The sequence below is a fragment of the Varroa jacobsoni genome, unplaced genomic scaffold, assembly GCF_002532875.2.
Source record: "Varroa jacobsoni isolate VJ856 unplaced genomic scaffold, vjacob_1.0 scaffold_575, whole genome shotgun sequence".
Classification (NCBI taxonomy): Eukaryota; Metazoa; Arthropoda; class Arachnida; order Mesostigmata; family Varroidae; genus Varroa; species Varroa jacobsoni.
Window position 1 is genome coordinate 33,864 of NW_019213477.1, and position 23,816 is coordinate 57,679.

General features: G+C 39.4%; 1 protein-coding gene and 1 long non-coding RNA gene across 2 annotated transcripts in view; one reads left to right on the forward strand and one right to left on the reverse strand.

Annotated features, from left to right (window-relative positions):
- Positions 1-23,816, reverse strand: part of LOC111261632 (uncharacterized) — a gene marked incomplete at its 3' end in the record, with an annotated part of 68,648 nt that overhangs the window by 31,231 nt on the left and 13,601 nt on the right.
- Positions 1,197-7,620, forward strand: LOC147753302 (uncharacterized). Its single transcript, XR_015311617.1, has 2 exons — positions 1,197-1,228; positions 7,137-7,620. It is a non-coding gene; the product is annotated as an uncharacterized LOC147753302 (long non-coding RNA).

Consider the following 23,816-nt stretch of genomic DNA (forward strand, 5'->3'; position numbering starts at 1 on the left):
ATTTAGAGCTTTTTTTCGTACATGCTTAGGTACAATTGTGCTTTAAAGGAGGTAGGAGATCAGCGAAATCGGTGACAGTCTGTTTATACTTAATAATGTTCCTTTTTCATTCGTAAACTTCGAACCAGTACGTTGCCTTGTTTCTTCCACCAGTGATAAGTGACGTAATTTACTATGTTGTCCAGCTCTGAATTAAACCGTTATTTAAAAAGAAGCTTGTAACGTGTAACGCCTGTTCAACTAAATCGAAAGTAAATATTCAGGGAGGCAGCAGCTTTTATTTTAGCACAGCGGGCTGTTTGCGAACCGATCTGTCCATCTAAATGACAGTACCTCAACTCGACGACAACAATATAGAACTAGAGAAAAGCCCATTCCTGCTGATTGACACCGGGGCTACACAGATAACGGTGACGACGCGATCGGTTGTCTGTGGTCCGGAAGGACATCATTCTGATTTTGATCTGTATGAAGTTTGTGCGTCACACCCGCTGGCTCGATCGCGTCTCGAAACGTCGCCCGTTATCAGACCAGCGAAACTTCCAAAGTGTGATGATCACTCTCTGACGGAACGCACCGCACCATTGTGTATTCCATACACGCCCAGAAAGAATTGCGTAAACCACGTTGATCTGTCAATGGCGATCGCAAATGGCTCCAAATGCTAGCGGCGGCGGCGGCAGCAGAAGCAAAGACATCGTCCCCAAGTCAACTACAACGTTAATGGCGACAGCAACAAGCCTTGTGATCTTCGTTTCATCAGGCGGTCATCAGTCTATGGCGCATAGGAATGCAAACGGCGGCCACTTAGAAGTACAGCCGATAAATCACAATAGGTGATTTCATTGTCGCCTTCGCTACCTCTTACAGGTATAGAAGAGGGTCTACTTTCCCCGCGGTTCCCGGAAAATGATCGTTGAATATCAATATAACGCATGACGATATGCATAAACTATGGCCGATAGTTTCTGTAACAAACTACGTTTTCTGCTGCAACTCGAGAGAAACATGCAACGCACTCTGACCCCGCATCAACGAAAGGAAACTGATTATCGTTACCCAAGCAGTAAACGTAAGCGCTTTTATTGGGCACCTTTTACAACGCCTGTCACGGAAACGTCTGCTACTACTAGCACGCTAATTACGTCACAATAACGAAGCCTATAAATACTACTCCTTCTCAGTCAAAATAAACATGTTATTTTCGCATACCCGACCCTATTAACAGGTGCGTAAAATAACTTTTTTTTTTTCTCTATTATAACATTAAATAATAATATAACGAAGAGTATAACACGCATGACGTACTATCTGTCGAATACTTCTCTAGAGAAAAACCGTTAGTTTGGTACTAAAAAAACATCTACCAAGAGTCAAACTATATATATATATATATATATATATATATATATATATATATATGTATATGAAAAAGAATTAGCCCTGCACTAGGCCGTGTCAAGTCTGCATTTATGATAATATTCAATATTACAAAAGTTTAGTATAATGTATCTTTAAAACTGCGTGATGCACTGGTCCTGAATGCGACGTTTTTCCTATGTTGGACTATTTGTGCTCAGAGCCTCTTGTCGTAGCAAGGAGCCGCCACAATCAAAAACCATATGGCCAACCTAGTTGGTCACTGAGGCCTGACGTCACGCCTGAAGCTAGGTTTAGAGTTGGAAGATAGAATCGACTGTGTGCCCCGATCCCATAGCTGGATATCCTTACCGATTGCTTTAGCAAAATAAGACATGTTACTGGCTGTTGATTACTAGGGGCGCGCCCCCTCAGTCCGCGGTCAACCATCACATTACGACCAACACTACGCGGTTTTCAGTGCCAGCGGAGTTGTAGTGATACCTGCGCCGAAAATACAGAAGTTAACTGAAATAGGTGACTATACCAATCGGCGCAAATGGAACGCGCGTCATGCCGATTTCATGCTACGACTGTCTCTTTGATATAAAGCAGCTCTCCTTACTAGACAGTAATGTCCAAAGCACGTGTCAATGTCATAGTGCTTATGTCCATGTTGTCAGGCTCTAGTTGGCCTGAAGTCAATAGCTTGGCAGTGATGGCACCCCAGTTAAGCATAAGCGCGTCCGAATATGTCCTCAGTGTAGTCCACACATAATGTCTCGCAGAGACGTCGCTTATCTTCAATAATGACAATAACACATATGCCCCGTATTTAGATGCAGGGGCTAACTAAACTACGGACAAGCAGACTTATTTATTCGTAGATGACTTCGCTAAATTTACCATTACGTTCGTTATAAGCAGTGGGACCGGGATTATATTTGAAGCTGCTGTAATTAGATAGCTGCAAGCAGTAACGTAAACTCACTAGTATAAATGCCAGTGGAAAAATTCTTAGTTGGCATTGACAAAGAAAAATGTGTCTTATTATTTTACAATAGACTATTATATCGTAGCTATAGACGTCGAGATTTCCTTTAAAATCTGCGGTTTTTAAAGACGTTTCTTTTTGTTGATGTGCAAATTGCCAAAAGAAAACTGGAAATCAATATTGTTTGTTTCTATTTAATGGGTTAGTTTACAGGTCAAGTATCAGAAAAAAATGTATCAGGATATTAGAATTAAGAACGAATTTCTACGACGGCCATTTTTTTGTTTTAGAGAAATTGATAACAGAGAAGATTGAGAAAGCATTATTCTAAGAACCTGATGTCAGATAACAGATTCGTATCCGGTAAAAACAAAAAAATTAAATATGGATGAGAATAATCGAGAGTACAGTTAGGTACGACGGTTAAATATCAAGGAACTTCCATAAAATAAAAACGAAAAAAATCCATTAATATATCTTATTGGCTAACTTGTTTGCAGTATTTGATTCTACGGTATATGATAGAAAAATTGTATAGTCATCAAACACCTATTTGAATAGATTTATATATTGTACACAATAAGAGTTTGTCTAACTGGTACAGCTTCTCTGAGGATCCGGGAAACGAAATATAGCGAAATGAAAGAAATGAGGTAACGTGTAAGTACGGCTACTGACCGTCTATGCGTGGTAACCTCTTTTCAAAGGCTTCTTCGCATATCTTTTATTCGAAGCGCAAACAAGGGGGCCAACATAACGGAAAATATCAAAGATGATTGATCTTTGTGACGAAAAGTCGACACAGATGGGCACGCTGATCAACAGCTATAGAAATGGCCGCTGGATGTTTACCTGTCCTGGCCGACAAACTGATCTAACGATGGTAACACAAACGAGACGACCAAGAACTACCGAAATTTTGGTGTTTACCTCGGCTAATATTGGACATAGGTAGTTCTTTTAGCCGACCAATGAAAACGATCAAATATCGATTGGATCGATAGACAACTCTACAGTTGAAGCTGACGAAGCAGACTTGAAAGCATTGCAGCTATCTATGACCCAAGCTTTTTACGAAATTATCATAACGTTGTTGCGAGCTAGTATGTGACTAGGCATGAAATGCCGCACCCTCGGTTCTAACCGTTACGAGGGGTTACCACTACTCGAACAGATTCTGCATTCATGAATAGGACTCGTAGTTGCCGTTATACCTGGCCTTGCGCCACTTATCTACAGAGGAACATTACTAGGACTGGCGGAAAAATGTGTTGATTGTGCCACGTCTTTGGCTGGAAAAAGACTGAAGTTTTAAACACAATGTGCTAACGATATCGTATATAATTGTTGGAATATGCGTGCGTCATTATCGGTAGTAGTTCCTTCGGTGGAACCCTTGTACTTCCTAAATCTGCGCAAGGTTTTTTCTGATAGATTCAAAGATAACTATTAATTTGAATTTCTTTTTTTATTCGGAACGCCAAGCTTGCGACCTTTCGAGTAGTAAACAATACAGATAGTAGACATCTCTATTTTTGAGTTTATCAAGGAACCAGGTACGAACAAAGGGCAACATTAATTTCACATTTACATTGTGCTTTTGTGGTAGTGTTTATAGGAAATCACATTGTAGCTATTGTAGCTAGATAGGCGTGTGTATTTACTCTATAATAGTGCCATGGAGTATGCATATGCGCTGTATATACGCGCGTGAAAGCTACGATGTGGAGATATTCGAGAAATCCACGTACTTCGAAAAATCGAACCAGCTTAGGTGTCTAAATTATTTCATCGTAATAAATAAAGGTTTGGTTCTAGATGGCTCGTGCTACATTTATCTAGTGGACAATAAATTAATCAAAATTTACATCTTTCCTTTCAGGCTGCAGCAGGAACCTATATAGGTAAAAAGGCAATAATAGGGAAGATCAGGTCTTCACCTGCTCAATAACACTTTGAACTTGACAAACTCGTCTAAAAAATGGCGTTAATATGTGTGTGTGTGTGTGTGTGTGTGTGTGTGTACGACGGTAACTTCCCGTACGCTATTTCTTCTTCATTCCGCCTAGTCAAATAATGTAACTATCCTTGATTATAATATTACTACGCAGTTAGTTTAACTTAAATCTGAGCAGACTGGCTATTCGTGGTTTTTATAGGAAATGTTTGAAAAAAGTGTTGCTATAAGGAGCTCCATTGAGCCAGAAATAGCTCAGTGACAGAGAGGACTCACTTATAGGCTTATAGCAACAAAGCAACACCCAAGTCTACTAGGGAAGGGTTGTATTATTATATATCTAATAGGTCATAAATTCATATGACTTAGATATAAGCGATGAGGACTGCGAGCTTGGATACGGCTCGAAGATTTAGTGCGTTGATGGTGCAGCGCTGATCATGCGTGCACGAGTTCGTCACCACCGATCGCTAGGTCCTAAAATGATGTGCGTAAGGACAGGCCGCTTGTGTGTATAGAAACAAACAACCTATTGGCCTATAGCCTTTACGTTTCGAATTTTACGTCCGGTATTGCCGTTAGGCATCCGATCAGACGGCTGGCTCTCAGCACCAAACTGGTCTATAGCCTGGTCGTTATCAATATGAAAGGGAGGCACTAAAAAGGTCTTCTGATACAGCGTAAAGTGGCGCATCCGCAGCGGTTCATAATGCTGCAGCTATGTTATAACTTAAAATTGTTTTTTCGTAACGATAGCCCAGATATCAGGGGTACTACTTCCAGAAACATATGTTAAATAACAGAAATGGTCTAATTGGGCTCGTCATTTCAAGCTTCTAATATAAACATCTATATTTTAAAATAAGCATGATCCTACAGACAAAGTCTTTCCTCACCCGAGCACATCCTCTTATATACAAAATACCTATAATACAGTCAGGTTTAAATTGGTGCTTGTGTGATCTTCTCACTCATGTTAGTCACCTACTCATTGGCTCATTTTCATGAACTCCATATATATACGCGCATTGCGTTGTGTCCGAATCTATATCATGGGTATAAGAAGGCGAGTTTGGGTACCAGTAGCGACAATTATATTCTAGTAGCCGTAATTATTCCTGGGGTCTTGAGTTGTCGCTTTGTAACTGTTGCTTGAAAATTTCTGCTTCCCCCGCCGTTGCTGTCACCATTTGAGAGATGACAACGTCGTCACCGAATTAGAGATCAGCAACGCCGTCGCTGATAACTGATACTCCTTTCCATTTTATAGATTTTGCTAAAGCTTGAAAAAACTTGGTGTAGGCACGTCACGTAGACCTCATTGTTGAACAAATGAAAATTTTTGCAACTATTATACTTTTATATGATAAATAATAAAACCAAAAAAGAGGACGGGCTACATGTACACGCATATGCACACAAGCTCACCAATGACTCGACTTGCAGAACTAGTTGCAGCCATGTAGATATTACTGAGTGCAATGGTAACGGTAGTAAAAACGTACGTGACCCTTACGAAGATCAGAAGACAAACGTCCAAGATCTACGAAAGAGAAGAAATCAATGGGCGTAGACGTCGAACTGAACGTGTCACAATTATAGCCAGTTGTGTCGGAGAAAAAAAAAAAGAGTATTTTTCTAATCGTTTTAAAGCGTCTTACGTTCAGTTTGTTTGTCAGCCAAAAGCGGCTTGGTGGAATAGAGGTTATGTTATATAGTTTGAACAACTGACATATGTAGACATTAGCATCTGCTATCTTTCTGTCCGCACACTGGCGTTATTGCAGTTTTGAAGATTAGATCAAGGGGCAAGAAGAAATCGATTGCACACTAATGTCGTAAATAACGCCAGAAACAGAAGCAGATTACGCATAGCTTATGGACGTCGCCCTATAAAAATCAAAGAAGATATGCGCGCTACTATGTTACGGTGTTTGATCACTTCTAGTTCGTAATGGACAACGAGTAAAATGTAGCGAAGGATCTCGAATACAAATGTATTCCTACGCACGCGTCTATCTAGAATAGCTTCTTCCTGCCTCGACATAGCGTCACAAAATTTAAAAGAAAATATTTAAGTAGCTTGAATCACGCGCAAAAACCGTAGTGACTGGGGGACTTCCAGTGTGTGCCACAACTTTATTTTGTTTCTCATTATCCTGTGAAGAGTGCCATGAACTAACAAATGAATAGAATTAATTTGGACAAACGAGGCTTTGCTTGCTGACCAAATTTTTATGTAATAATTGTGAAAACAATTTTACGAAATTACATTGGGTTAATGTTTGCAGGTTCAGTAGACCGTCGTTACCTATTGTTGTGCCATGTACAACCAGTTCTCAGTCAACGTTAATTCCTAAGCGAAAACGGTAGAAGAGCTACGCGTAAGGCTTTTTTAGCTTGATATGAACTCAGATGTTATGACGAAAATCATTTATCCTTTAATTACGTTTTATGCGACAGCTGTCCACCAGGGCTTTATTTCCGATATGCAATTACTATGCAATGTCTGCTCTACCGCATTGTTCTATCCAATCATCGCCATGGCTTTTTTTTTTTTTATTATTTTCTTATTGTTCCAACCATCTACTAATCCGTTTGCCGCTGCCCATTGCGTAACGGATGAGTACGATCAGAGACTACGCCTGAAAACTCTAGCCTTAATATAATATGTATAGCCACGCACTGGAAGAAGAGCTACTATATGTCTATCGAAAATTTCTAGCTGATCATTTCTACCGGAACCAAAGGATACAGGCCATTGATGCATTTTGCTTTAATAACGGTTTTTGACCAGATTCTTACTTTGGTTCTGTTTTGTTTCAGTTGAGGGGTACATTTTGAATCGATTTGAGCCCGAAATATTCAGCGTCATTGTATCAGCATCGATCGCTGTCGTCGCCGTCATTGGGTTCATTTGAACACGTTTTCGGCGGTCACCTTTGCTGATTCTACAGTTACTGCTATTAATTAGCTAGGTGCACGGCGGAATTTAGATGAGTGTATCAAATAGTACGTTTCAATAAGCCAAACTCAGTATGGTAAAGCGAAAAAATTTGATTTGTTATTCCATCCCCGATTGATTTGGCGTAATATTTCGTAGTTGTCGGGATTGTTATTATTAGAATTGACGAATGAACGCAACGAAAATGAGACACCCAAAATTAGTTATCTGCCGATAATTAAAACCCACCTTCCCAAACCCATCCCCGACTGAAGTTATTCGTGACAATTTCACTACCACTGTTTCTGCTAACTGTCATCGCAGAAGCCGAGCGAACGAAAATTAAAAAAAAAAAAAAAAAAAAAACGATTGTTATTGTTCTAACAGCAGAAATAATTCGAGCAAACACCTTCAATGGCCTTATCGACACCAAACAGAGGCGACACAATTAGATGGAAGGTGGCAGATGAAGATATTTGTTAAATACGACTTTAGCAAAAATAAATCACTCTGATGACAAACGTACGTTTCATTGCCAGAAGGAGTACACGGCTCACCCACTGGAGTGAAGTAAACACTCAAATAGTTGTAATCAACGCTAACGTATAAAAACAAAAAAATGTTCCAATCAAATAATAGAAAAATCAAAGGCAACTTTATGCAATACGGGAAAGTAACCCAGGTTGCAAACACTATATGTAATAAAGGAACAGTTTGTGTCTATTAGCTAGCAAACCAGGTATGCAGTGGGAAAATAAAAAAGATATTTTAATTTGCGTAAAGATGATCTTAAGTTAGTTGACGGTAAGGGTTCTTACATTGATCCCAGAGTCTTCACACTTTGTAAAGCACTCAAATATGGCAGTAATCTACTTTGTGGTCTAATTTGTCCTCTAGACATTTGGCCGCAAATTTTTATGCATATCTAAGGTGCTATCACACGGATAGAACATACACGTTTATAGAGTGTGTTATCGTTCACGTGGAAATAAATCCATAGCGGCAGAAGAGAAATTTATCGTTCGAGCTAAATGGACATAAATCGAAAATGATCCAATTATTGAAGACGGTCGAATGAATAAATAAACGTCGGATAGATTTTTTTTGTTTTATTAATAAATTACGTGGGATATAGAAAAACAAAGCTTGGTAATGGAGAACTTGGTCTAAAAGGTAACATGTCTGTTTAAGGTTAGTCTGCATGCCATGCGTAGGATCTCATGCAGGACAATGCACAGGATGTGCAGGACTTCAATGCTTGTGGACTCGACTACAAGATATGTTAAACTCCATTGGCAATCATGACGACCCTATTGATATACAAGAAGGTGTTTTTTTGACAGAGCTAGGTATCCGTTTTGAATTTCTACGTCAAGGACTACATGAGTATTAACTGAGGCGGCTGACATTTAGCCCATCCTAAGCCAAAGACGTCTCATGTATCTGCGGTTGGTTACAAACGGCACTAAAATTAAAAACAAGGCCGTGTTTTTCACTTTTTTGTTCCTTCCCTCCATCCTTGCTCGTCCATGCTCCTGATGATTCTGTACCATGAGGATCCGGAAGACCTACCTTTTTTGGTATTTCCAAATTGTGGAACAATTTCTAATGGACTTGGTATAAAAATTAAACGTGTCAATACAGCATATCGCATTCCCTTTTAAGAACTATTCTTGAGGTTGTTTAAGGCAAATAGAGCCAAGTTGATGCCTTGAAATTATAGTAGTAGGACCGTTGACACAGGACGATAATGTTAACTCAAGCTAGTGAATCCAAGTTGCCCTTAGTTGCATACGTGATCGTAGGATTTACCGAATACAGAATTCTCGGACAATGGAACTTTTTTTTGAGGGTTGGCTGCTTGTGGTCCAATATTCTAACGTGTGTTTATTATAGAAAAAAGTTCTGATATTTAGACAGCTGCAGCAGTAATTTAGGCAACAGAGTTGCGCTAATAACAACTTTATATAAAGGAATATCTTGTATATATGTGGATGCCGATCGCTTCGGAAATGCCCCTCGCAATTTGTTTGTGATTTTTTGTGTGTGAGCTCTTGGGTTGTCAAGAGAACTCTATAGCGGGAATGAAGCGCCTGGGAAAAGTAGATTTCTGGTAACAAAGTAAAAACACGTACATTTAAATTCTAATGCGGAGATTTTTTGCACAGTTTTATTAACAGCGCTTGAAAATGTGGAAAAAGACATTCAAGTTGTTTAGTTTTTTAAACTTCATAGGGCAGACACAAAGTTAGATATTCAAATTAAACTTATTCGTGTTCTACAATGCAGTCGAATATGGTGACACTCAGGGCTGGCCCCCAAAACGCGAGATAGAATATTCCAAACCTACTGATATTTTCACAATGCAGAATTTATTAAAATAGGGTGATCGGTCACCTGCAACAAAATTGTGGAAATTTTAATTGGCCGCCGTTTACCGATCTTATTGAAGTTCCGCAGACCTAAACTTGATTGCTACCTTTAAGGTTTTAAGTTTTAAGATTCTCAAGGCAAGGGTCCAGAAAAAGGAAGCAAAAATACATTTTGTAGAGCCTTTAAAACCTGTTGACTAATGAATTTTTTTTTTAGTTGTATTTGTTCCTGCAGATTTTATTAATTAGAAATACCTGGACGTATGACCAAAAGATCCAATGCTTAGTATTAGCAAGTTTAAATGTTTCTATTTGGCATGGAGTATTTCATTTCTAACAAATTCTTTTAAAGAAATGTGTTTTGCTACGCTATTTAGGACAGGGTAACCACCTCTCCTGAATGATTTATATGGCACAAAAACTTTATCACTACGCATACTGTAAAGCAAAACTGTTTGGGCAACATTATTCAGTACTACATACGATTTTTACTTAGACATTTTAGTCAAATTTTGGTGCTTCGATTGATACTAGGCGAACAGGTATCTCATGCGATTTGCGATTTTGAATTAGCCCGCCCTGAAACCGTAATAGCAACTGAATTTGTAAAAGCGATCAACTCAAGTAATGGTGAATTTATTAAAAGTTTACAATGTTTCAATTTAAACCAAAGTTAATGAGAAGAATGACCTGACTACTCAGTACGTTCAAGTTTTGTAGCCATTTCCAGTGTTTTTCTTTTACTATTCTGTTTAAATTAAAACACACTGAAAGAGTCTAATGATTCGGCAGCAGTCGGACAGCGGACCATACATGATCTAGTTCCTATGACTGTATGAAGTATGACAGGACAACTCTAAAGCTGTTGTACAGACGCTTTCTTAAATCACGCTTACCCTAAATCACACAGGGCCAAGTTACAAAAATCATTCGATAGATGTTATCCACCAAAAAGCGGTGCTTACATTAATTGACTTATTTTTGACATGTAAAAAGTCAAAAAAAAAAAAGATAAAAACTTAATAAACTATGTGTAAGCAAGACTACTCTCGTCTATCACCTTTATAAGAGAAACAATGCTAATGACTTATCGACATCACGAAACGTCGTTGTCGTTGAACCTCTCCGGCCAGTTCAGTCCTACCGTAACACATATCGCGCACTTAACGCTTCTCAAATGTGTACACACGCAGACACATATTCACACATCATCATACATATTTTACTATTTCTAGTTGCTACCGAACACTCTTCGTCATTCTCCTACTTTCTTTATTATTATAATTTTTTTTTGTCATTTTCTCCCAGTTTTTCTTTTTGGGTTATTTTTTTATCCGCGATGATGTCAGCCGGTCTGGTCCGTCAATGCAAGGCAGTGAATGGTGAACCTGAAGGAGCGGTATACATAGCGTTTACCGGTAGTGTTCAACATTTTCTCCATCCATAGAACGCCTTTGAACGAGAGACAAATCCCTGGGGAGGAACGCTTTTTTCGTTTGGCATCTGATGTCTTGGATCGTCACTAGGTGACGGGGATGTATCAGAAAAGGAGCTGTCTTTCGTCGTTATTCAGAGAGGATCTACAAGTGGCAACCTGACAGATAAAGATAGAGAAGAAGACACGAGGCAATGATATCGTGTCTTCAACGATTCTTAACGTCAATAATATCGAAAGAGAAAGATATGAGTAAAAATTGGTCTATCGTATTGCATTACTGTCTTCCATCGATCAGTGGAAAAAAAATTATACGGCAATCAGTACATGCTTGTTCGGTGAATCAACATTATATGTATATTAATCGGTGTGCGTGTCCATATTCGAGTAAAAGAAGGCGCACTAAAATAGAGAAGTGCCTATATGGCTAAACTTGAATAGCTTCAGCTTCTCCACGCTTTATTGACCCGTTGAAAATCATACTTGAGAATCCGTAGCCTTTATTTTATTATGAACCTAAGTTGAATTTAACTGGCACCGTTTTGTGACCACCGGTGTGGCTTTCGCAGGTACAAACGATGAAATCAAGCAATGTTAGGTTATCGAACAATTTAAAATTTAGGATAAATAGGTGACCGACCCTTGATTCGCGACTACGCTTGCCAGCGCTAACTGCAGGCGAAGTTTTTACAGTTACTAAGGATTTTCAGCACTACAACAGTAAGCAATGCGTCACATTTTATAAGCTGATCTCGATAAGGGTAACTTGCAGTATTATCTATACATTATCTATCGAATATACCTAGACGATTTCTGCAAAAATGCTTTCCAATCGAGCCAAAACAAGTATTGTGAAACGAATACGAAGGTACTCTAGTATCCTCTAGTTAGACAAATTATAAAGTTAAGACACATCTACGAGAAAAATGAATACGGTCTGACAAGAATCCATTTCCCTTTTATAGAGCAGCAGAAAGATATAGAATATTGTGTCGTAGCCTGCAGAGCATTCAACACTGAATAAAATTTTGAAAAATAGATACCTATTTAGAATGCTTGACGTGATCTTATGCATTTGTTCTAAGCACAACCTGCAAGCAGGACGCAGACGAGGTACGGTAGGACGTTTCGACTGGAGTTTATAAGTGCCATTCATGTAGATCCATATGACGTTGATATATTTTTCAATGAATGGTAGTGATTCAGAAGGTACCCGCCTACAACAGATTACAAATCGATAACAGAGGTAAAATATTTGGCGACTTCGGGCGGCCGCCCCGACCTTTACCATGATATCATGGTACATATGTATTTTATGCTACTTCCTTTGGTTTAGTTATCTGAAAATAGCTTACCAGACATAGACGCGAGGTCGGGCTTTTAAAGAATACATCGCAAATATTGCATCTTCGGCAGCGTAAGGTCATTTAGAGACATTAAAAGTTAAACCAGGGACAAGTACAAGATTCGTCGATGATTTTGAGGATAACAATAGGCACACGAATCCAAACGCAGGTATATTCACGCAGCACCTATACATTTTTCACTTGCTGTGAATGATAGATACGTTTCACTCTGTAGCTCTGCAAATTACAACAAAAAGGCAGGGTTCATTTTTTAAAAAAAGCATACTATTTGTAGCATGTACACTGGCTATTTTTGGCGTGCACCATCTCTAGTATCGTTGAGTTCACCAGGTTTCATAAAGTATCTTTAGAGTAGAGTTTATTGACAAACAAGTAAGTAGCACACTGTATCCCTGTGCACATATCCAATTAAGCTAGGACCAAAGACCTCCTGGTTCCACTTCATTCGGCGAGCGATTTCAATCGGTTTCTTATGAAATCGATGGAACTCATGCGTCGGTTCGCTGATCCTGCCGGTCGTAAATGGCGGCACCGTGTATTAGAGTCGCTCTTTATTACTCATTGGAGAAGTACCAACTAGAGAGGTAAAGTTGCTAATAAGATATTTTGGATACGGTCATTACTATTTAGTTATCCAGCTACGTTTACCGAATCTCTTTCGATTTCGACGAGTGCACTGGATCACTTGGACGTCTTTTCAGAATATATGACGACGTCACGGAAGTGTGGGGTATTTTGAGCTTCGAGAAGTGATCCTCGGCGCTTCTTTTCCACAGTTAGAAATTCGCATTGGCAGCAACAAGCGTTTGGATGCGTATAAGTTCATGTGAACTTTATTTTTTTTTTTTCTATTTTTCAGTCAAACAGCGGACTTGAGATTAGAGTTGCGTTCCCCTTTATATCTAGCTTTTAGGCGAAATATTACATGGTAGATTTCCAAAACAAATATCTATAACCAAATTGGGACCCTAATCACTCTGTGCTGACAATCGATCTGTGACGTCGCCTTGACCCGCTAAGACGAATAGCGCGACCAGGGATGAAGTGGGCCATAGAGAGCATATTGTATTGTACAATTTTAGATGTACAACGTTCGATGACGACGTCACAGTTACGTGCATAAACTATTGGAGGAATACATGTACATTCTTCAATGTGTGCTCGTCCATTGGACGACTAAACGCCGGAAAAGTACACATGCACGCTGGCAACGAGATGATAGTTCATACATTTTATAGTCTGTCAGTCAGTTTAGATTATACGATGATTGTTCAAGCTGGGGGGTATACGAATGAGCCATTTTCCTGGTTTTGCTATAGTGCTAACGTACAGTGTTACCAGAATATTTCGAGTAGTATCGTCTTTCGAATGCTGGCGTCCCTTAAATGAAATAGATTATGATGATTAATTGATTGTGCTCTTGGTCGTCAGTCCTCTGAAATCACATCAGACCCACCATCTGTTATTGTTTTCCTTTTCGGGGTCTGCTGACATTGTCGGCCGCCGCAAACACATTAAGAAGGAAGGAGAAAAAGCTCCATTTCGAATAGACAATGCATAAACGACCTGGGAACACACCGGCTTTGGATTTCCTTGCAGCTTTCCGGTCCGCTGGGTTATCCATTTTCTCATGGGCTTGTCGTATTCCCACCGCGTAAACGCCGGCCCGGGAGAAGGAACGGACGCACAAATATAACAAACCAAATTTAGATCGATTTCAAAAACCAACTCAATTAGAAGATTTTCTTCTTTAATTGCTTGCTTAAAAATATACGTGCCGTTTCCTTATTTACACTTCCGTTGTGTAATATCAGTTGATGGGCATTTCAATGAGGAACGCAAAATGAAGCATTCAATTTTTGTCTGTAAGACTATTCGTACTAGTATTGAAGTGCGCGTATTGATCGAAGAATCATAATACACCACTTCGATAATTACGCGCTCTCGGAGATTATAACTCCCGATAACGCCTACTAAAATTGTAGAAGGAGTCAACACCCGTACGCTATGCACTGTGTAACCTGGTTATACACAACAGCATAAACATTTTCTTTCACGAGTCGGAGATGCGTGCTATTTTTCTACGACTACTTCCAGTGGTGAAGTGGGGGCTTCACGCTTTCCGATGAAGCTTGCCACCATCAAATTATTCCGATATCAGTCACTGGCTAGTGGCCGCACCAGTCTGTGATATAAAGTAGAATATTAACAGATGTTATATTTCGATATATATATATATATATATATAACACTTATTCGTGTAACGGAGCGTAGGAGTTTCGTTCTCCAATGGGACAAATATATATACTACTGAAACATTGAATTAATACCGACAGTTTATAAGAGGGCCTGTACGAGCAGGGCGGAATCAGACTGTCACTAAGAGTGTGCTCTGTAAGGATTCATGTGTATCTATGTATGATAGATAACCATAAAAATGTCAATTTTGTGCTTAATGTCGGTATGCTGTGGCAGCATTGGCAAACGGGGGATCAGCTTATCCCGTTGCTTTCTTTCGTTAATTATTTTCTATACTACATTTTCCACCTTTGTGTTATGGTGGCGATATCAGCTCATACGACGGTAACGTCAGCCAGCGTGACACGTGAACTGGGCACAGGAAGTTCTCACTAAAAAGGAAGCCAACAAAGACGATGTGTCCGCAAACGCTGATGCTACCGCGGTCTGATTTCGAATTGCGATGCATTAAATAGTCCAACAATGGCGTCGACAACGATGGGATAACGCTCGTAGCAGATCGGAGCAACTATTAGGTTAACGGCATATTTACCGTTAGGCGTTATTAGCCAAATTCATTTACACCCAAACTCAATGTGTTTATTGTTTTTACTATCATCATCCTCACCAACATGATTATATCGTTCTGGCATATTCAGTGACAGTATATATACATTGTTTTTCTAATTGCACCTGTTACCTGCTAGACCTGATAAAAGAGAGAAAGGCAAACTAACTAAGAACCGTAGCGCGTGTTTCGTTCGCATTATATATATACAAGCTAGCGCGTTTTCTAACAAAATTACGACTAGAGCCCCTACAAAATTCTATCCTAAAAGCGTTATATGGCGCCATATATGATTTCTGACTCAGAGAAAAATCTGAGGATCTGCAAGCAAGAAAAGAATTGCATTTATGGATTCGCGAGCTTGTGGTGCGCACACGATTTTGCAGAGTATTTTATCCAAGCTCGAGAGAAAACATTCGCGTTTCTGAGAATCGCATCTAGCAGCTCAAATCGTAGCTGACAATGAGGCAGCCTTTTTTCGCATTTCCCGATTGAGCGAACTACTCGTATCAGCCTAATGGCTTATCAGCCTTTTCGTAGGGTTCCTAGCTATATGACAATTACCTGATATGCACCTGTACTCCCACATCGGATCACGAACCTTACACTTCATCGACGAATAGTGATTAAGTCGTATAAAATAAATAGTTGCTTTCAGGGATCACATTAAAGGCACTAGTAGTATGGTAAATTTTTTTCGTACTTTTATTTTTATAATTAATTTTCAAAGTCTCGACGCTATTGGCGTCGAACTTGAGTGCCACAAAAGGTGCACGCTCAAACCCTAAAATGAACCCGAATCGCTTAGCTTTGCAAAATGGAAGAAGGGGACCTTATGGCTTCGACTAACCTTCGCCAGCTGTAACCAGTTAGTCGGGACGCGCGGGGGGCGATGAAAACGATGGGGTGATAATACGGATAACGCGCTAGCTGTAATCGGGTAGATGGCTAGCAACGATGTTCTCGTTGTTTATGACAAGAAAACGATTAAAAGCTCTATTATAATTGTCCTGCACCTTCACCCCCCCCCCCTACATTTTATGTAGATACGCAATGAAGACGAACGTGTTCCCGTTGCTGCTGATCATGTCACTGATGATGATGGTGATGGTCATGATCTAAACCTTAGTGGTAAAATTTCCTGACTCTGCTGCTGCTGTTTGAAGTCCGCTTGTGGCTACTGGTAACCTGACAGTGATAAATAATCTTTGTATTAATCGTGTCAGGGGTCAATACATTACCACAGCTCCACCAACTGGTTGAAGCTAGGCCGCCTGGCAGATCCACGGATAAGGTTAACATTGGCAACAGGGACAAGTAACCGACCAGCACGTAAACAACCACAGACTTTGAACGTTGTCCATTGTGCGTGCGTGCGTGCGTGCGTGCGTGCGTGTGTATGCCCGCGAGCGACTCTGACGTCGCTATTCAGTAATAATGGACTTCAGTATAATGGTCGATAGTCATCGCCCTTTGCCGACTCCTCCGTGGTGATGAGGGTGACGATGATGGTGATGACTACGTAGGTTGGTCATGAAACGTGATGTAACTGTTACGTTGTTGTGTATGCGTTGTTGGACAATATAATAATTATTATTTTTATTATAAATATTTAAAATGATTCCGATGCGCTATAAACGTAAAGAACAAGCTAATTTGGAACAAAATGGTGGATATAATCTCACATACTACATATTATGCCACGGTTGAAGTTACACCAGCGATGAACGTTTGACAGTTGGGCGGCGCATCTGATTGTTATGGTGCACTTCGTCGCCATATTTAGCGGTTATTATACGTAAATATCTGACCGGATCGTTGTTATCATTCAAGCGTGCTAGTCTCTAGCAATTTTCAACCATTATGATGTAGCTTGTCTGTAATAATTGGCATCTTTGCAGCTTGCTCTCACAGCCGGCGTCAACCCGACAGCCCGACTGACCTTGCTTTCCCCACTTTAACTGCAAGTTAAAACACGTTTTAGAAGGATCCGTGAATTAAAAAACGACGGCAAACCATATATATATATATATATATTTCATAACAAATGAAACTTACATCGAGGTGTAAAAATTGGTTTTCGCTTACGCTGTTTCATCCTACACTTCACCGAGAATTATAACACCATCATTATTTGAAATTTCATAATAAACAGGTTTTGTTTTTTGAATGTTGTCGCTGGTCAACTTATATCTGTGTACAGCTAACTACACGCATTGTATTATAGTCATATAGTAACATAATCAATTATAGTTAAACGAGATAATTCACATATAACTCAAGTTTACAGAAGTAAACCTGCACAGATTTAACCAGGTTGGCTGGAGTGCACGATGTTCAGTGACCTGAACCTTTCAATCCCGTACGGATTTTTTAGCGTTCACAGTATTCATACGAATAAATTTCATTAGGTAACAAACTGATTTGCCATTTATATATAATTGTTTGTATAGAAATATATTTGTCTGAAATATATATTTATTTTGTTCATTTTATTTATTTCATCATATGTTTATTTATTGATTAAATTAGTAAAGACCAATCGAATTCTATCCCATCGGCTCCGATACTGTAAGAAAGTGTTGAATAATGTTTGGTCCTATCGTATGTGTAACTTTTTACCAACATGGAAATGTTCCATATACGAAAATGTACGTACTCTATATAGCTAGTTCAATAAACTAGAGGCTGGCACGAATCCTGTGTTTCCTGTGTGAAATATGTGACGAGCACTCTCGTCTGGAGTTACCTTCTCCGCTATAGTTTACAAGCTACATGCTCCGAATTCACAGTTTATGCATCAGTAAAAAAGCGTATTGTTTATTTATTGGGTAGCGACTAATATCCAGAAAAATTTTCCTGGCATAAAATGGGTTCCGTCTTCTTCGTAGCATATGAAACAGACATTATTGTGAGCGTGAAAAGGGCATTCCCCTCGTCAACTGTTCTGCTAGCCGCAACGAGCAGAACTAGAAAACACGTAACACGGAGGGTCTTTCAGCTTATATAAATGCACACACGGAAGATCCTCAGTTATCGAAGCAGCACGTTTCGCCCTTCATTTTTTGTTATTTGTAGCTGGTACAGCTGTCGATCCTAGAAGTCTACTGTAGAGCAAAAATAAGTCTGTCCTACTCCAGTAGATGCGAGACGAGCTTTTACTGAGCTATAAGATCATGCTCATAGCAAAAGTTTGCTTCGATTTATAAGGTATAAATTAAAAATCATAGCCCATAAAAGAAAGTTTTTCAGCTTCGATAAAGATCCTACCAAATTTTCACGTATTATCTTTTTCCGCAAGCAGTGAATCGACACAACCTTCTCAGCCCAATAGAAAAAAGTCATTTTTCCCTTCTCAGGTAATCACCCAAGACCGAATATAGGCTAGTAAGATTTTACTAATATGCTACTAATATCTGTTCTATAATCTGCCTGAAAACTACTCCGGTTTGTATAAGTTCTACCTTTCAACAGGCAATGGCCGAACCTGCAGTGTGTCGACTTCCTGTTTGCGCCAGCGCGCATAGAGCATTAGGACTTATATCTCTCATACCGCTGTTCGCGAAAAGCCATTTATCAACAACCGAGACTTCGACCGTTATTCAATAGAAAGTACAGCAATATATACAATACTTTCAGGCGCAATCGCAGACGTAACAGAGAAGCCTAAGCGGTAAAAGGTAAGAGTCCTACTTTCGAAAGTAGACATAGTATTCTGTCTGAGCGCTAGACAATGATCGACGGCGAAGGAGCTCCGTTTTGGTCAGAAGGGACTCGAGACCGTAACGGTGAAAATTATATGTGTATGCAATACAAGTAGCCGAGGTAAATAGACTCTACTACTGCGTGCATATATTTACTTTGAACGAACTTTCACATTTCATTGTTACGGTTTAGAGCAAAAGCTGTGATGAGCATTGGTAGGAAAGGAGCGTCCGGAAACTATCTGTGTCCTGACTGGCCATTCGGACAAATTGACATTGCTCTTCCACTATGCTTGACCGCCAACCAAGGTGACGTTTAGCGATGGCCACCTGTCATTTGCTACTGCTTTCCCTGCCTTTCATCATATGTTAACAACGAACAACGGCATTGTTAAAATCATTGTGACACAGTTCTCATTAGAGTTAAAGCTTTGTCAAATAAAAAGAACACTTTATTGTGAACGTTTAACCATAGTATACACGTTCTTCTGAAATAATTGCTGAAAACAATATATATATATATATAGGTAGTTTGAATTCTATTCGTTTTTAAGGGAACAGGTCGGTTGTTTAATTTTTGCGAAAGACCTGTTATTGAGAGTCTTGAAACGTTATGGCCTTCTGAGTTGCACTTTAATCTTCTTCTTCTTCTGGGATTTAGCCGTACGCTGTTAACAATTACTTAGGTAAGACCAATACCATATTTAATACCATGAATAGCCGGTTTGCCAGCACATCGTACGAGAGTAATCTATTAGTGACCAGATGCGTTCGTTAACTGTTGACGCTAATAAACGCGCCAACGTGAATCAAGGCCGCCTTTTGTTAATGTATGATATGTAAGATAGGTTGACTTACATGGTACTTCAAGCTCATTCATGCGTCATCGTTCTATGTCGACGGTTTACAGAGGAGGAGGAGGAGGAGGAGAAGAAGAACACTCTAAGAAGACATTTCTCTTCACGAGAATCGCAATAGACCACAACAAGCAGCAATTAACGGACTGACACACAAGCGGGGTAACAGTACGTGTCGTCTGTGTTAGCGTCGGCCAACCGGTTTCGGCCGAGTACCTTTCAGGACCGCTTGTAGGTGATTACCACTATCATACAGCGCTGTAGACAATCCTTCATTGCCTTTACAGAAAACCCTGCCGGACTGAAGATGAACACAGCCACGTTATGGGGAATGTGAGCGAGGGGAGCAAAAACGTTTCTGTCTATACTGATAGTAATAAGTGAACAAAAGGGAAGATAACGGGAAAAAGTATTCCTCTAGAAAATGGCTATTTTCGATCGTTGGCCGTATATTTTATTGTTGAAGATGGGTTATTTGCTGTATATATTAGCGTCCTCGGTACAAGTATATATGTGCCAGGTGATCCGAAACAGCCTTGTTGCTCATGTAGCTAGCTTAGCGATATCATTGCACAGGCGTATTTTAAAATTCAATTAGGATGATTTCAGAAAACGCTTCGTTGAGATCTGGTCGAGCTTTGATTGCTCTAGGAGGAAGCGCCTTTATAACGAAATACAAAACAATATAGACGCTTGGACGTGTTTCAATATCAGAGACATTTCCAAGAAAGATAACAGTTATGATTATTATTATTATTATTAGTTTGAAACAAGTACGTCGCCTCGCAAGTAACGCACCAACAGAACAAATAACGTTTGTGGCATTTGTTTTTCTAAATCAAAAATAGGCTGTTGCAATTTCTGAACGTACGTTCAGAGGGTCCGGTTGGTCGTGGATGGAAAGTCGGAATAACGGAAGTTATTGTTTTCTTGCCTTGCAAGAACCGATATTGCCAGTTAGTTGTAACGGAGTCAGTCTCAACACTTGCTGTAGACGTAAATTCAAGGTTCGAAGTTCGAAAACGGTCGATTGAGCGGTCATAAATTAAGAGAAAAATTTAACTTAAAAGTTTAATCTGCGGCCCGTTTATCGCGTTCATCAACGTCAGATACTTTTACATACTAACTATTAGAATAAGAGTGCCCGAGAAATGGGAACATGAATATATGTTATGAAAAATCTTGCTGTTTAATAAGCCTTTTCACTGGCAATATTGTCGCAGGTTGCGCCTACGCATGTGGGTAAAGGTCCCAATTTTTCCCAACTATAGTTGGAACTGGTTACTTAGAATTTAATTGATCCGCTTCGATATTATAGACACTCTACATAATCCTGAAAAAACGTCATTTCGTCTGCTGTCTAAGTTTATATCTATAACAACAAATTATTCTGTATTCACACTATTTATGGAATAAAGCTAACATCATAACATTTCATATAAACGTAACGTAGAAAGAAATTTCGAGTTGCGATGCTCATATTAGTATTTTGAAGATGTTTTTTTTTAACGCTTTAATATGATCCTTATAGGTCAAATACAGTAAACTATTTTTTTGCACCAACTGGATTGACGCGTTTCTGTCAGTTTATACCTCCGTTCTTAGTAGCATAAGCGTTCCGAGTTTATGTGCCGCAACGGGCCATGGCTGTATAATGCGGTTTGTCTTTTCTTACTTGACTGAAGAGTCGAACTCGAAAATACCGATATATATATATATATATATATATATATAAACCGTGTGGCTACAACTGCATCGTAAATTTATAAGAAAATATTCTTCTAAACATTTTCGCCAGACGAACTAAGCCACCTGCCAAGGTAGTGGCTAGTAATTTTTGTAAAAAATTTTTACAAAACAAAAATACCGTATTCTAACCTTTATGATGTACTAGCGTAACGCATGACAAAGGAGAAGCAATAAGCTGATTTCTATTTACAAGTGCATTCTGTCAAAATAAATTTCTATCGCTTGCTCAATAATAGTGGAACTGAAAAAAAGAAAGATAAAGAAATTTGAAATTTATGTTTTTCATTTCTAGCTTATTACATCTTCTTTTGAAGTGGTATTGTAAAGGAAATGCTGCGAAGAACCTAACCAAATAGATAATTGAATTTACGTTTATGAACCGCTCGAAGACTGTGGAAGATCCGAAAGATCAACCTGCTACCATGAACCCTCAATGATCAGTAACTAACCTATATTTTCTGTTAAGTTGTTGTTGTCGCGATGGTTCTTGTACGAGACTGTTCATTTGAAGTAGCCCCGTTTCATTACGTGAGAACTTCATTTGTATTTTGATACTACGCAACCAAACGTTCAAAAACCAGGAAGCATGCGATTGGAAAGTCTATTGTCAAACTGTACTTTGGTTTTAGGAATGACCTAATCCACACTTTTTCAATGTAAAGAATTATGTCATGGAATTGAGCTTCACTAGCGCCCTTCACAAGGCTATTTCTATTTCAAAGATACTATATGTTTGAATGATCTGTCCCAATTATCGATTGTTGAATGTGAGTTATCATATATGACATTGATATAGCGCTGTGTCGTTGTTTCCGTATTTTTCTAGTAACTTTCTGTATTTACGTTTATGGTTTGCTTTGTTTCTATATATATATATATTTATCGTTCAATATTTTCATAAAGCTTAACCTGTATCCAACCCGAACATCACCCGTGGTGACTTAAAAGGCAAAAATAAATCAGGTTTCATTTTGCTGGTTGTAGTCAAAGACTTCGTAAACAGAGGTCGATAACACACTATTTAAGATCGGGGTGAGCATGTATAACTACTGTATATTGCGTCATACGTGTTATGAGAGTGCTCTTGCGTTTATAAAGCTCATTTACGAGATTTGCCATATATAGTAATTACGCTATCAGAAAACAACAAACAGCATGATATCTTCCAATTTCTCTGGCATCCATTCTTGGAGCACTTACATGTATCGCTACACTCGGGGGAACCTGTTCCCAGTGAAGCCTGTAGTGAAACCTATGTATAGCAAAGGGAGCGACAACATGTTTATTTAGCCGGTTTATCTCGTTTACCTCGTTGTCCTCCTTCACATTTGAAGCAAAAAATTCTTATCGATCTCTTCGAGTCTTTGCTCCCAGTTTGTAAGGTTAGTTTCGGGGGTCCTTAACTATTTTCCATTTTGCCAAACAAGTCGTATTTTAGGCGTTACGATCGGAACTACCTTGAGGTGACGCGATTATACTTTTGCCGTTCGCGAGGAAAAGCAATTCTAAGTGGGGAAACCACCGAAAGGCAAGAGACGCCTTGGCAAAATATAATGTGTCAGTAGCCGCTGAACTTCATCGCTTCCATCTTAGTTAGGTTTACGATCAGTCTTAAGCGGAGCTAGAGCTTGCTGCTTCCGGACCCTGTTCGACCCATATATTACTAAGCCGCCTCCATACAAAATTATTTCGAATCACTTCTTCGGCTTTCTTATTTGATTAGGGAAGCTCTTTAGCAAAATGGAAAATAAGAGTAGGCTTAGCTTGTCTTCCTGAACCACATTAGTTGTTTCTGTGAGAGGCGGAAGTTTGGCCACTTCGTCGTCTATGGTAAGTCTGTTCTACTATAAAATTACAGCGAAGAGGTCAAGCGCATTCATAAAGGCACTCACATCGGTCAGCGTAAACATGTGCCAAACCTTGTGCCTGAACGCCGAGTAGAGGGCTATCTTGGAATCAACAGATACCGCATAGAGCCAATGCTCTCTTGACGTCTGTCGTCAGGATTTTACATGCCGGTCCTGTTAAGCGTTCTTTTTGGAACGCATGTCGTTCCGTTAGGGTAGCGTGTACGCTTTCAAAATCGCTGTTAAGTCTCTCAATTGGCAAACCAGAGAGCTGCCTATAACAAATAATTTTCTGTGCTATTCTCTACCATGGTGACGCCACCATGGTCGCCCTTTCTTTAAAGATTATTAGCTAAGTAGCATCTCCCCACTATGCTGGGTGTGCACAGTTAGATAAACATTCATGAAATAATGCCATCCAACAC